Source organism: Staurois parvus, unplaced genomic scaffold, assembly GCF_062004578.1.
Source record: "Staurois parvus isolate SC_StPar_1 unplaced genomic scaffold, SC_StPar_1.0 ptg000409l, whole genome shotgun sequence".
Taxonomy (NCBI): Eukaryota; Metazoa; Chordata; class Amphibia; order Anura; family Ranidae; genus Staurois; species Staurois parvus.
The window spans coordinates 2680722-2695457 of record NW_028318205.1 but is presented as its reverse complement, the minus strand read 5'-3'; the positions used below and the strand labels follow the sequence as shown (position 1 = coordinate 2695457).

The window sequence follows — 14736 nt, the reverse complement described above, 5'->3', positions numbered from 1 at the left end:
AGTTCATTCTTCTCCATATAAGACTTAAATTAGAATTTTTTATTTTGGTAGTTTGATCGTTTTACTATGGCTAGTATTCAAGGCTGTCATTTCTTCGTTCTCTGCTTTGACGAGAGAATAATGAAGAGAAAAATACTCTCCTGGATATGACTGATCTTGGTGAAGAGACGGCGATGCAGTTTGCACAGCCGTCTTACCAAAGCGAATGATGGAACAGGGACAGGAGAAAATAGGACATGCTCTGCTTCCCACATCCATGTTCCGTCACCCACTTTGATAAGACAGCCTTGTGCTCTGCACCAGCGTCTCTTAAATGTAATTCTCAGTGCCGTAGTGAACGAATGGTTCTCTCTGGAGTTAAAACATTGTAGAGCATTGCCAAAAAGGAAAACTATATTTACAGTACATGAAAATGTTCAGATAAGAGTTAATGTTACAGGTTTCAAAGTATTTTTAGATGGAATGGTATATGGTAACTGTAATTTGTAGCAGTTAGTTAATGTTATTCAAGCTGAACTCCAGGATTTATATTTTTTGCATACCTATATTGGGTCAGCTTGGCTCAATGTAAGTATCCATATCTGATATCTGGAAGGAACTGTTTTACTTACCAAAGGATTTATTTATTCCGCCAGTTTTGTTACATAGTTACATAAGTGGTGAGGTTGAAAAACCAAGCTAAATCTATCTTGTTCAACCAACAGAAAAAAATAAATAAACAAATAAATTCAAACACCTACAGAACCCTATACCTAGGGTTGATCTAGGCACCCTTATCAGACAACAATGACAGATCCATGTCCCCTACTGTCCAAGTAGAAGAACTTCATCACAAATGTTGCTTCAATTTGCTGACTGGACAATAAAGGGGCAAAAGAAGACTAATGAAGTCCTCCACACAGTCTCCTCCTTTTTAACATATTCCTTGTCAGCACGTGGGCACTTCAGCAGACCCTGATTGGTTCCTATAGCTGGCTCTCCCTCTTCCTGTAGGAGGCCAATGTCAAAATAGATTCTGGTAATGAATACAAATTCTTAAAAGGCTGGGGGAGAGGAGAAGAAGCTACTGTAGGTAACTTCAGGTGAAGATCCACTTTAAAGTTTAAGAGTAACTTCACTTTTGTTGAGAAAAAACAGTCCCCTCTGGGTTGGTCAATGTACATTGGTGGGAGCTTAACAAACTTTGTTGCAGATTTCTACTTTATTTGCTCTTCAAAGAAAAAATTCTTCATGCAAAGCGGATGTGAATGGGAGTGGTGTTTTCAATAATAATCAGCTGATGCACTTGAAGTGTTCTACAGAGGAAAGTTGCAGGGTCTGAATCCCTATAGACGTGAGTAATCCTTTGAGAGTATCTCACCAAAAATGATTTTTTTTTTGCAGGGGATGCCTAAATTCTGACTTGTATCTTAGTATAGAGCCCTGGGAAAATCAGAGAACCAATTAAACAAGCAGGAAATTACATTTCTGGGTTGCCATAATACATTGAATTTTACAAAAAAATGTGTAATAATTAATTACAATATGGCTTTTGTGGCATTTGTACTATGTATGCCATATTATTTTCTTTTTAATGTGCTATTTTTTTTCCTGAAAGTGGAATTAACTGAGTTACTTAATTTACCTTATTTACCTCACTGGAATTACCTTACATATTTAATTTTACTTGTCTTGCATATTTTTTTTTAATCATCACAGGGGACAATACTTACATTATATAAGAAGAGTCCTTTGCGCTGGTGCCTGCTCTTTTCAGTCTCTTCAGAAATCTTCAGTCCTATGCCCCCATTCCTTCAGTGATTAACTTCTGGTGCTGATGGGCTAATGTGAGCCACTGAACCTGTCTTAGGCATGCTTCAAGAAAGCCGATTATACCCACCCTTTCTGCCCCATTCATAGAAGCTGTTAAAGGCACTCTATGGATAGTGGATGGGCAGATGAATGAAAGGTCTGCCGCCTCCATTCATAGAATGCTTTTCATTTAACGTCTTTTTGGAAACTCGGGCTTCTGAAACCCAACTATTTAACAGGGGTGATAAATGCTCACAGATCACAGTAAAAACTGAATTTCCTTTACCTACCAGTAATACACAGTGCAGCTCAATACAACCTGATAAGAAAAGAGTTTTTTTTACATTATAGCCCACAACTAAATAAAAGAAAATTGTAAGCACCCAAACATAGACAGCAACTAATTTGAAAATATAGAACGGTATGCAGATATCAAGCAATTGTTTCATTTTAAGATGCAGATGTAAATTATGTAAATTTTACATATTAACTTCCTTTTAATATTTTCATAAATGGGTGATAAATCAGTAAGCTGCAACTACAATCCTTCCCTTTATCTTGTCACTGTGGTGTCTTTATTGTATGGTGATACAGGTCATAGTAATGACATGCTCTCCTAACACTGCCTTGCATTAGCAACCTGTCAGTTGTATCATTTGTCTCTAAATTATTTATGATGAGTTTTTTATAGACCAATTTCTCCGGTCTGGCATACCTATACGTGTTTTCCAAAATACTCTGCTGCTAAGTAGCAGACAGTGTATCTTCCTGTGCAAGTGGATAAGTTAATGGACTGTCTTGATATAAAAATAGATGCAGACAGTTATGTTATGACACAGCTGGTCAGTTTGTCATTTATTTATTTAGGTTATCTTGCTGATAAATTTAGTAGAATGGCTGAACAAATAGAGTTAACTGAACAGCACTGGCATCTGGGTAAAATTTTAGGGTGGTGTATGTATACAGTAACCAGCACCTATTGCAAGGAAGAAAATTAAAAATAGAAGACAAACAGTGTATGCAAAACTGAGGTTTTATTGCTGCATTTACATAGCATGATGTCTAAATGGAGAGCACTATTGTAATGATACACCTTGTCTTCAGGGGTTTCTGATGTTCTGGGTTGGTTATCCACTATGAAAAAAATATACAGGCTGATTAATTAGATTCCACTCAAATTGGCCTTAGTTTGCTTATGACTAGGGATGAGCTTGAAGTGGTTGTACAGGCTGAAGATTTTTTACCTTCATGCATTCTATGCATGACAGTAAAAAATCTTATATGTGCAGTAGTGCCCCCAGCCTGCTCAATAATTACCTGAGCCCCACTGAGATCCAGCGATGTGCATGATAGCCTCGGCTGTCCCGGGTCTCTGCCTCCTCGTTGGCTGAGACAGCAAGCGGGAGCCATTGGCTCCCATTGCTGTCAATCACAGCCAGTCAGCCAATGAGGACAGAGGGGGCAGGGCCAAGTAGACATCTGTAGACACTACGGGGTTTATTTACTAAACCTGGTTGACTCAGAATCTTGGGCACCTGTGCATGGTAGCCAATCAGCTTCTAACCTTAGCATGTTCACTTAAGCTTCAGCAATAAAACCTGGAAGCTGATTGGTTTTTATGCAGAAGTGGACAAGATTCTGAGTCAACCAGGTTTAGTAAATAAACCCCTACCAGTCCTCCTAGCTGCTCTGAAGATCTCCCAGGAAAAGGATAAAGGATTAATCACATTGCTGTCATTTGAAAGCTTGCTACATATTGCAGTCTTTCCTCTTGTAAATCCCTGGGTGTGCTGATGTACTCATGCTGTTCTCCTTGCTCCCACTGCTCTCAGACCTTGATCCTGTTTATACTGTAATGCTAAATGGATCCTTCTGAGCCAGCCCAAGCCCAGCCTGGAGGCCAGTGCCCTGTACACCTAGGGGGACCCTCCCAGGACACCAACAGCTTCCTCACATTTTTCACCTGACTCTCTTGCCAGCCTGACTCTCCCATATTTATGGGTTGGTGTCACCACTCTACCAGTGCCTCCAACAGGGGTGGACTGACCATTTGGAAACTCGGGTACTGCCCGAGGGCCGGGGGCAGTAGGGGGCCCCATGAGATGCCCCTGGTACCTTTTTCATAGGCTTTTTTGAGTTTGGGCAAGGACACAGGGGCCCCATGATCCCCATGAGTTGTCATTCCGCCCCTGGCCTCCAAACATGGGATTGGTTAGACTCACATGAACATGCATATTAGGTCTCCATCTCTTCTGCCCATTGACTTCTGGAAGGTTCCATGGTCCTCCATGTGATAGAGTCCCAACCTATTAAGCCATCTAGCCTGACCTGCAGTAACCCAGCCTAATTACAGACTCACACATTTACCATGTACATTTTCCTACACTGACCCTAGTAGCACACTAGAGGGTGCTACATATGCATGCAGGGGAGTTTATTCATCTCAGCAGATGCAAAAATTGTACATTGAGCTACCAGTACTTTAATGCAGAAGAGACATACCTATCCCTGTCTGCAGTAAACAATGAAAAATCATACGTCCTGGTAAGAAATTTACTAATATTTTCTTGTGTAACTGCACATTTATCTTTGCTTTCATATTTATCATATTGGCACCCAAGCGTTATTCTGTGTGCTTACTTCCATGTGTACCTTGCAAAGTAATTTAGTGCACAGGTGCAGTTGCATCAGTTTTCTGGTGAATCAGCCTCTGGGTGTCTCTTGTGCCTTAAAAAACCTGCCTGTCAAAAACTTTCTTTTTTTTTTTTTTAAATAAAGTTCCACTTTAACAAAACAGCAATGTCACCAGCCTATTCACTAACAAATTTGTGAATTAACAGCCAAGAAAGTAACGGGGTGTCATGGTGGTAACATCATTGACTAATATAGCCATGGCCACAGACCTTGATGATCCTAGCAGAAGGAAGTTACTTTGAATGCAAAAGTTATGTACCTACAGGCTGCAGTGCTAAACTTCTGTTACTGGTTTCATGACTTGAGTACTACTGCTGGACATGAGGCCCTCTAAACTAAAAGTATATTGCTTTATTTAACAGCTTTATTTGGCACTAAAATGCATTCAGAAGTGCATTTGAAGAATGCTGTCAAAATGCAAGATGTGCAGGACTTTTTTCCAACACATTGCAGCGCATTGGTGGGAACAGGTCCCATCTAAATTAACGTATGTTATCTTTACCATGCCTTGTGCTGTGTTGGAAAATACAATTCAATACATAAAAAATCTGCAATGAACATGCCTCAAACTTCGATAATATTAATCCTGAAATAAACTGAATTCTGAAGTAGTTGTAATAAACTGAACCCTGAGGTAGTTGTAATAAACTAACTTAGAGGTAAAATTATTATCTTTCAATTGATGGAAGAGTATGCTATGTTTTATTTAGGTATTTGTTATTATTTTTATTCCAGTTTTTATTTTTTATTTTTTTTATAATATGCATTTTTAGTTAATCTTTACTAGTAGCACATTAACATATTTTCCAGTCAGCTTTTATACATACAGCATAGTTTTAGTAAATGTATGCTTAGGTAAATGCACAACATATGTTTTCATTTATAAATACCCAGATGGCATATTATGGTGTTAAAGGTCAGCTTCATTTGCAATGTAAAAGTTATGCTATGACTTCAGTTATTTTTTCTATTGCTATTAAAAATTTAAAACTTTTTCAAGAAATACATGAACCTAAATTAACTGGATTTTTCCTATCTATGGGTGTGAGGGGGTGGTGGATTAATATTCATGGTGAGGTTAGGTAGAGTGGAAGGGGGAAACAGAATAGGAGATATAGGGTAGGGAGTTAAAATGGGGTGTGGGGAGTTGGTAAAAAAGGGTGTCAAACCAAGAGTTTGGTTCTTATCCCAGAATCCCCTGAGAAGAGAGCACTCTCAAAGTATATGAAGGAGTATGCCAAGTTCCTGTGGATAAAACCTACGGTAAATGAAAAGACTATATCATCTTAATACGATCTTGAATCCCGACTTGTTTTTTATTAGCTATTGACAATTTGTGGCCAAAATAGAGAATGGTAGCAAACTCCATTGTGTATTACTCATTTGGACAGATGGCCACTATTTTTATAAATAAAACTTATTTTCCATTTCCCATTAATGTGCAGGAAGGCTGCATTAACTAAAAATAACACATTCAAAGAAACATTTACCTGGACCACCAAATATTCAAAATGATCACTAAGGATTATATATATTTACCAGGACCACTAAGACTTAAGAGTATGGATAATAAGAGAATACTGGAATTCTTCTATGCTTAGTTCTCACAAAGGAGAGTGGTCTCTCCAAAACGTATTGACTCACAGATACAAAGAATAGGTTCTGATACGTACATGCATGGGTTTTCTCTTTAACTCACTGGCCATGAGTAAGAGGTGTCTCATCAAACTACACATCCAGCTGTCAATACTGTGGTGATATGGCAAGCAACACCTGGATTAATCTGCAGCAACTAAAAAAGGATTAGATAGTTTCTTCCAATGGATTCAACAGGCTTTGATCAGAAAAATGAATATAACTATCCTACAATGGAAAGTAAAAACCCTGGAGCATGGACTTCTATTATAGGATTGATATTATCAATGTAACTATGTCAACAAAGTATAATTTGTGGCGAGCAAAGGAGTCATTTTTTTAGGAGTCTTTTTTTGTTTTTTGTTTGTAATTCTAACTTGTAACATTGAGATAATTAGAGGGAGTTTTGCTTTTTGGCTACATCAGCTGTCATTTTAATTCAAATTAAGTTACTCTAAGTTTCACATTTCTATTCTTGTTTCTAAAATTAACTATATACTGCAATTTGTACCTGTCTTAGTTACTTTCCATCATGCACAATAAGAATGCATTTACCAGCCAAGAATTCTTCCTCTGTGGTTTAGTTACACTAGTGAGTTCTACGTTTGCCGTCTCCTGTTTACTAGTTAGTTTAACAAATCCCCAAACTGATGCTTGCCAATAAAATCTCAGGAGATGTATATCACGGGTTGTATGTAACACTAAACAAAAAAACAGGCACTAATCACTGCTGGGGCTTTGTTGGTAAGAATGTGCATAAAAATAACTTTACTAAATGAATTAGCACCCCATACACTTATTTAAAATGATTTATCTAGAATGTTTTGAGATCTAGTAAAGGTTGTACATTTTGCCTACTTAGTGCAAAGTGATAGGTTGTCTTAGGAAGAAATACGGCTCCCACTTATGCCCTGCCTACCTGTGCTGCTCCATTCACGTGCTGGAACCCTTGGAGGTAACGCTTGGAGAATATGTGACCTTCCCCCCTTTCCAGCAAAAGCACTTTCATATGGGCTTCAGGGAAAGGTTCTTAGCCCTGTATAACTTCACGCACAGATCCTAAGTCTGCACAAGGTTTTTAACTCATGGCTCCAGCAGCCAAGCAGGGTCAAAGAAGAAGCACAGAAACTGTAAGCCTAAGCAGGTAGGGAGTGGGCTGTCAAGAGACCCTGTCACTTTGCTCCAAATGGACAAGTGATGGGTTTACCCTAAGGAAAAATTGGTCATGTAAAATGTATATTTAAATTTCCTGCTTTATTAAAACTATAGTTTCATTAGCAATATCTTAGTAGAGTGTGTGTGCTTTTTCCACGTTGAATTTATAGTCAATCTTGCTTTTTGTATCTTTCACAGAGACTGGCTTTGAGATACCTTTGCAAGAATTGTCAGTCTTTCCTGACTATCAAACCATTACAAAGCCAAATGTTGGTGTTTTTTTAAATGAGGGTATTACATTTTCTTATTGGGTTCTCCATAATAAAATGCTTATAAATTATTAGGATACAGCTAAGTGATGCCTTTGTCATGTTTTGCCGTTGCCTTAGGGGAAAGACAATGAAGGCATAAGCTACTATAGGAGAATCTTGCTCCTGTCATCCAAACAGAAAAAAAAAATGACTTTAGAATGTAATGTGTGTGTGTGGTCAGTCTTACAGTGCATAGCCTTCTAGCCTGAACCTGATTTCTGGTGTGTAGTGAAGCAAGAGACATGATATAAAATGCCTGTTTGACTGATGTGTGTACATTACAGGGAGAGGGTAGCAGAACTTTGGACTTGAAAAGTTGATACTGGTTTACTGAATGCCCCGGGAACAGGGGCTCCGAGGGTGATTAGGTAGGTGCATATACCTTTCCATGCCTGCTGTCAAGTCCTCTGGCCAGCTTTTAGTATTTTATGCTCACTACAGATTTATTTTGCTGGTCCTTTAATCCTTTTAATACATATAAGTATCCTCCAGAATCCTTAAAATAAATTATAGAAGAATTAGACCTTGGTTTTTGGAAAGTGAATGTTCTTTAGACTGTAAATTATTTTTGCTCTAGTTACTATTAAATTAAGATTTTCCAGAAGCTAGACTAACATCCTGAAGTATTAATCAGATAACGTTTGTAGCTGAACTGCAAAAAATATTTACTGTGGAGGAAAAAAAAATCTATCGCTTGAGTATATATTTATGGTTGGTTAAATTTTCTTTTCTGGTTATGTAGGCAGTAGATTTAGATAATAAAATATATTTTGACTGCAGCTAAACAAATTAGTATTTCAAATTAACAAATTTGCAGTTTTTCCTATTCTGTTTTCCTAAACTCCATAGATGGTCTCTACTGATTCTTCTTAAAGTAGAAGTAAACCTAAAATGCAAGTTAGCTCCTGTAAAAGAGCTAATAATTACAGTAAAATATATGTTTGCACATATCTCAGATACTGTGAAATTTTATATGACATTTTTTCCTTAGTCTCCAGCGCATTAACATAAAAATGTCAAAGTGACATGGTAAATATAAAAAAGTGTTGGAATTTTTATACACAGCCTATAGTTTTTGTAAGCTTCTATTGTATGCAAAATTAGGGGAGAAAATGACAATTGGTAGTAGTAGGGCAGGAGACTTGATTTTTTCTGATTTGGTTCAATAACACTTAAAGGTCTCCTCCCCATGATGTATATTCATCTACAATCACATCGTCCAGCAATGGAGATCTATATCAATCATGATGAACAATGCCCGCCAACCAGCCAAAAGAAAAAATATTGCTGACGCGATACGCTCCCATCGCTCACTAGTGCTGAATAGCATCTCCCAATCCTCCCCCTGAAATTATATAGGACAGGGTCTTACATTTTTTTGCCATTGCCTAAATATGGCTGAAAGGCCATATTTAGTCAGTGATGTAAGCGCTATCCTGCCCCCTTTGTTTACATGGACAGGGATTATCGGGCAATAATGAATGTGGCCGATTGATATCATTGTTTGCCCTGGATGCGACAGGTACCATTGACAGGAAGGAAGCTGTCATTGATCGTAGCTGTAAAATTACAACTATCTTGATATGTTCAGTCCCACTGAACAAGAAAAAAGTCCACCATTCTGGTGAATGCCTGAAAAGCCAAACTTGGGTTTGAACTGGTGCTCATCCCTATCAGACAGTGACATGAGAAGCAGCAGACTGAAGAGATCATTGTTCTGCCAATTCTAGCAGCATGTTCCTGGATTTACAGCAAAAGAGATTAGCTTCCTGCTCTGCTCCTCGCTCTCCAAGTCTGAGCTCTGCTTTACAGGGGATTGCAAGAGGCTGATAGCAAATCAAGTTCAGGTATTTTATCTGCTCTCATTTAAAATAAAGCACAAAAGTAGAATTGTGGGATGTTTGGGCTTGCAAACCTGTGTAAGAAAGATGCATATATTTACCTATTTTCATGATGTCATGGTCCGATTATGTGATCTCCCTGTGTCAGCCAGTGGCTGGCTGCAGGGGAGGGGAGAGAGAGCTAAACGATGGCTGGTAAAGTCTGGAGAGTTGATGTCACCCATAGGTTTCAATGGCCTATCGCTTCTCGGCCTTTTGGCTAAGATCAAGTGTAGTATCTGTTCTTATCAGTGTCCAGTGGGGGTGCTCCCGGCCATTCTAGCTTTGCGGGGATGGCTGTTGTATAGTACCCTCACTGGTATGATGGGGGTCCGGAAGGCTAGTACCGGAGGGACAGAAACCAGGGAGCGCCATGATTCGTTCTGGGGCCTCGGGAGTAATTCCTCCGAGAAGACTGAAAAGACCCAGTACCTCCTGATTTGAACGGATCTACCTTGGTCGGGCCAGGGGCTGGGGACGCAAAAAGTCCGCAAACTCAGTGCCCCCTGAGTAGTCGCCTCAGGGGTGTCACTAGTAGCACTTGGGTGTGGGACCCCACGGTGTGAAGATGGCACATGGTCACTGTTTTTCACTCTTTTTGCACAGCGCCCTAAGGACCAGGTCTTTTGGCTAAGTCCAGGGCAATTTTTGCTATGGGCCTCAGGGCCTGGTCTGTGCACAATTTGGCATGGTACCACTTTTTTATTTTCTATTTATTTATTTATTTAATTTATTATGCACTCCCACATTTGTCACTTTTTTTCTTTGCTTATGTGTGTGTTTCACGGATGGAGGGTGTGGGTCCTCGGGCCTACCCTGAAGTCTAGGGGGAGGATGTGTGGCCTTTTGGTTCCTTCCTCCCCTGATCCCTAGGGTGCTTTTCTTCGGGAGAGCCCCCTGACCAAGTACTGTGTGTCTGGCTTCGGCTGGACACAAGGAACGGTGGTTCACCAGGCCTTTTGGCCAGGAGGACCAATTGGGAACCTTGTCCCCGTCAGGAGCTTCGTGCCCCGGGGGATCAGGGTAAGCGGTCCAAGCCCCTTTAGGGGTAGGACACAGCACACCCCTAAGTGCACTTTTTCGTGTGGTGTTTTGCACTTGCACATTTTTTTGTGAACACTTACGGGTTTTTTCGTTATAGTTGCACGTTTGCAGACTTAAAAAAAAAAAAAAAAATCTGTTGTCAGTGCTCCCTCCTCTCCCCTGAAGCCACCACTGGCAGACAATAGGAGAGTTGAACGTGTGACTGGAGCAACATGAAAACAGGTAAGTATATGCATCTTTCTTACACAGATTAGTATGCATAGGTATTAGGAGGGGGAAGGGATGATTTTTAAGATTAGATAAGTTATGATATTTGTTATCCACAACTTTTCTAGGGTGTTGTCTTCTAATAACATTGAGGTCCACACAGAAACAGTTCATAAGACAAATCTGTTGTCTTATATCAATGATGAAGGACGTATGACCAGTGTATATATTTATAAATGTACTTTCCCACAGCAACTAGTCCAACAATTCTTTTCCAGAGAGATGCATTTATTCGGATAAAGATATTTGTTACAGATGACAGAAATCCAGCTGAAATATTACAACGAACAACAGCTCTCAGAGTCCCATTTAAGATACTTCATAACAAGCATGAAGATACTACACCGTCCAGCATATGTCCAATCTGTAATATACACCTAGGTAGCTTCCATGCATGCAATAATGTGAGTTATGATCTATACCCGTGCTCCCATATTAATGACAGGAAAAAGCTCCTCATAAAGTGAAGGTACAGACAAGGCATATGACAGGATACTTAGAATATTCATGCAATCATTAGAAACCTTCAGAGGACCCCTTTCTCCTGTGACATTTAACCAAAAAGAAGCTTCCTTAATATACACATTTTTCCCATTCAGTACAATGGCAAGAGCTCTGATTGGCCACTTTTAGGAGCATGTTTGATCTTAGGTGTCTAGGCCTAGAACAGCTGTATGCATAGATTTTAATTAAAAAAGGTAAATAGATCCTCCTTGTCTTGTTTATGGCAAAACTGTTCTCTTCACCATAAACAAGCACACCATGAATATTTAAGACCTTTCCCAATTTATTTGCAAATAACCTACTCTGAAACTTCCCCTGACTCTCCACATATTTACCCCAAAACAGGATAACCCAACATAAGGGGATCGCCGCAGGGGCTCGGCGCAGGCGCAGTGCACTGCCCTGTGCAGGGACGCGGGCACTGGGACCTGGCCGACCGCGGCAATCAAGTTCGCGCATGCGCAGTAGAGACCGCGGGCACACGCTTGGCACCAATGACAGGGCAGGGCGGGATATTTAAATGGCCCTGAGCTGTCATTCAGTGCCTTCTGGTCTCCTTGTATCCTGTATCCTGTGAACCTGTGAATAAGTGAGTTGCTGACCCGGATTGTCCCCTGACCTTGCTGTTTTCTCCTGTCCTGACCCTTGCTTGCCTGATCTCTCTCCTGGATGCCCCCTATTGGACCTGACCTGCTGTTGTTGACCTGGCGTGTGACCCGACTACTCTCTGCCCGCTGCTTTGTACCGCACCGTCCCCATAGTTACCGACCCGGCCTGCCTGAACCTCGCACTCGCTCAGCCATCCATCCTGTCGGGATCTCCCAGCCTTCTCACATTAGGCTCTTCCTCTGCGGGAGCCCCTGGTGGATACCCTTACCAGTGGTGAGTGTGCCCAGTAACTGCGACCTGGTCTCAGAGCGCTACAAGTCCATCCCCACCATCAGGGGCCCTGGTGAACAAGTGCTCTGGGACTTAGATTCCGCACGCTGGAAGCACCTCACCGGTGGGTTGCTAGAGATACCGCTGGGTGGTCCCTTACAATAACAAAGGTAAGGTAATTACCTTGTGCATAAATTAACATAGTAAGGAGTCCTTGGCTATCCTTTTGGTGTGTAAAATATGCAGTTCCTCTGGTCCACTATGAATGCCAACTTCACATACATGAATGTATATACAGTACATTTACTAATATTTTTATATATTTATATCTATGATACACACATTTTATATGCCTACATATTCCCCCACTTGAATCGGTTGTTTACTCGGAACTGATTCATAAATAGTGAACATATAATCAACTAGCAGGGTTGCATTGTGATTTGCGGTATTGAATGCTTCACAATGGCTTATATAAAATATGAAATTGAAACTGGTTACATCTCTCTTCACCAGCCTCTAAAAAATCCCCATGATTACTGGAGTGATGACTTTCACTCACCCCTTTTATAATTTTATAGAAAGCCACCCAAAGTATTTTATTCTCAAGTTTTATCTGAGTCACGGCACCAATGTTGTCTTCTAATAATATTGAGGTCCACACAGAAACAGTTCCTAAGACAAATCTGTTGTCTTATATCATTGATGAAGGACGTATGACCAGTGTATATATTTATAAATGTACTTTCCCACAGCAACTAGTCCAACAATTCTTTTCCAGAGAGATGCATTTATTCGGATAAAGATATTTGTTACAGATGACAGAAATCCAGCTGAAATATTACAACGAACAACAGCCCTCAGAGTCCCATTTAAGATACTTCATATCAAGCATGAAGATACTACACCGTCCAGCATATGTCCAATCTGTAATATACACCTAGGTAGCTTCCATGCATGCAATAATGTGAGTTATGATCTATACCCGTGCTCCCATATTAATGACAGGAAAAAGCTCCTCATAAAGCAGAGGTACAGACAAGGCGGATGACAGGATACTTAGAATATTCATGCAATCATTAGAAACCTTCAGAAAACCCCTTTCTCCTGTGACATTTAACCAAAAAGAAGCTTCCTTAATATACACATTTTTACCATTCAGTCCAATGGTAAGCACTCTGATTGGCCACTTTTAGGAGCATGTTTGATCTTAGGTGTCTAGACCTAGAACAGCTGTATGCATAGATTTTAATTAAAAAGTTAAATAGATCCTCCTTGTCTTGATTATGGCAAAACTGTTCTCTTCACCATAAACAAGCACACCATGAATACTTAAGACCTTTCCCAATCTATTTACAAATAGCCTACTCTGAAACTTCCCCTGACTCTCCACATATTTACCCCAAAACAGGATAACCCAACATAAGAAAGGTAATTTAATTACCTTGTGCATAAATTAACATAGTAATGAGTCCTTGGCTATCCTTTTGGTGTGTATAATATGCAGTTCCTCTGCTTGTCCACTATAAATGCCAACTTCACATACATGAATGTATATACAGTACATTTACTCATATTATATATATATATATTTATATCTACGATACACACATTTTATATGCCTACACAGGGTTTCAGAAGAAGTTTTTTTTTATGTAACTGTGTTTTTTTACATGAGGAGGTGACGTTCACAAGATAAGTGAACCTTGTATTTTGAATCAAGGTGCACTTTAAATGCTGGGAATGTTTTCATTCCCTTTGTATGGGAAGGACAGCAAGGAGCTAACAATCACCAAATTGCTAGAAAAAATATCTTCAATTGACTGGAGAGGAGCAGTGCAAACATTTATTTTAGGGGGAACAATATAGGGCAGGTTTTGGAGTCCACCATGTTCTTCCCTGAGAGAGTTACCAATGGCTGGTCATCTTTCCCATGCAATTTCATGATATCTTTATTGGATCCAGGCAAACTGCTGTTTACCTTATAGCTGTTGGGAAGGATAGGCTATGATATAAAAAAGGACTATTTGATTGGTTGTAAAAAGTTGTGCAGCATCTTTTCTAGCCATCCTTCTACTTAGCATTTCTCCAGTTTAAGCCATGCTTCACAAGTATTTTATGTGTTGGTTTTTAAAGAACAATCGTGTTGCAAATCTAGCATTTATACATTTATTGCAAATATATGCAATGTTGTACATGGGTTGCCACTTATTCCTATGCAGTAGGCGAAAAAACAAAGAATATTTCCAATTCACTGCAAATTAAGTCACAGTCAAATTTCACTGACTAGATGTCTGATTTGTTTCCATCTGCCTTGTTAATTCCACTATAGTCTCAAAGGGAAACTCCACTATTGCTAAAAAAGGAAAATTGATATATAATTACTACATTATTTGGCAATGTAATGTTAATAAAATATCTATCCATTCCAATCTACAACCCGCTATGATTTTCTAAAAATGAAAAAAATAAAGTATAATCAGGTTACACTCATCCTCTGAAATATGAGTTATACTTTTGCTGACTTCCTCTCTAAGTTTAATGCATACCTAATGAAAAGTCAGGTGTGTAGTATT

At 39.5% G+C, this 14736-nt stretch overlaps 1 protein-coding gene and 1 pseudogene across 18 annotated transcripts in view; both read left to right on the top strand.

The window, feature by feature from the left end:
• The window catches only part of MYT1L (myelin transcription factor 1 like), a 664471-nt gene that overhangs the window by 155597 nt on the left and 494138 nt on the right, over nt 1–14736 (top strand). The gene's annotated exons all lie outside the window — the stretch shown is intronic.
• LOC149455042 (U2 spliceosomal RNA) lies at nt 9667–9782 on the top strand (annotated as a pseudogene).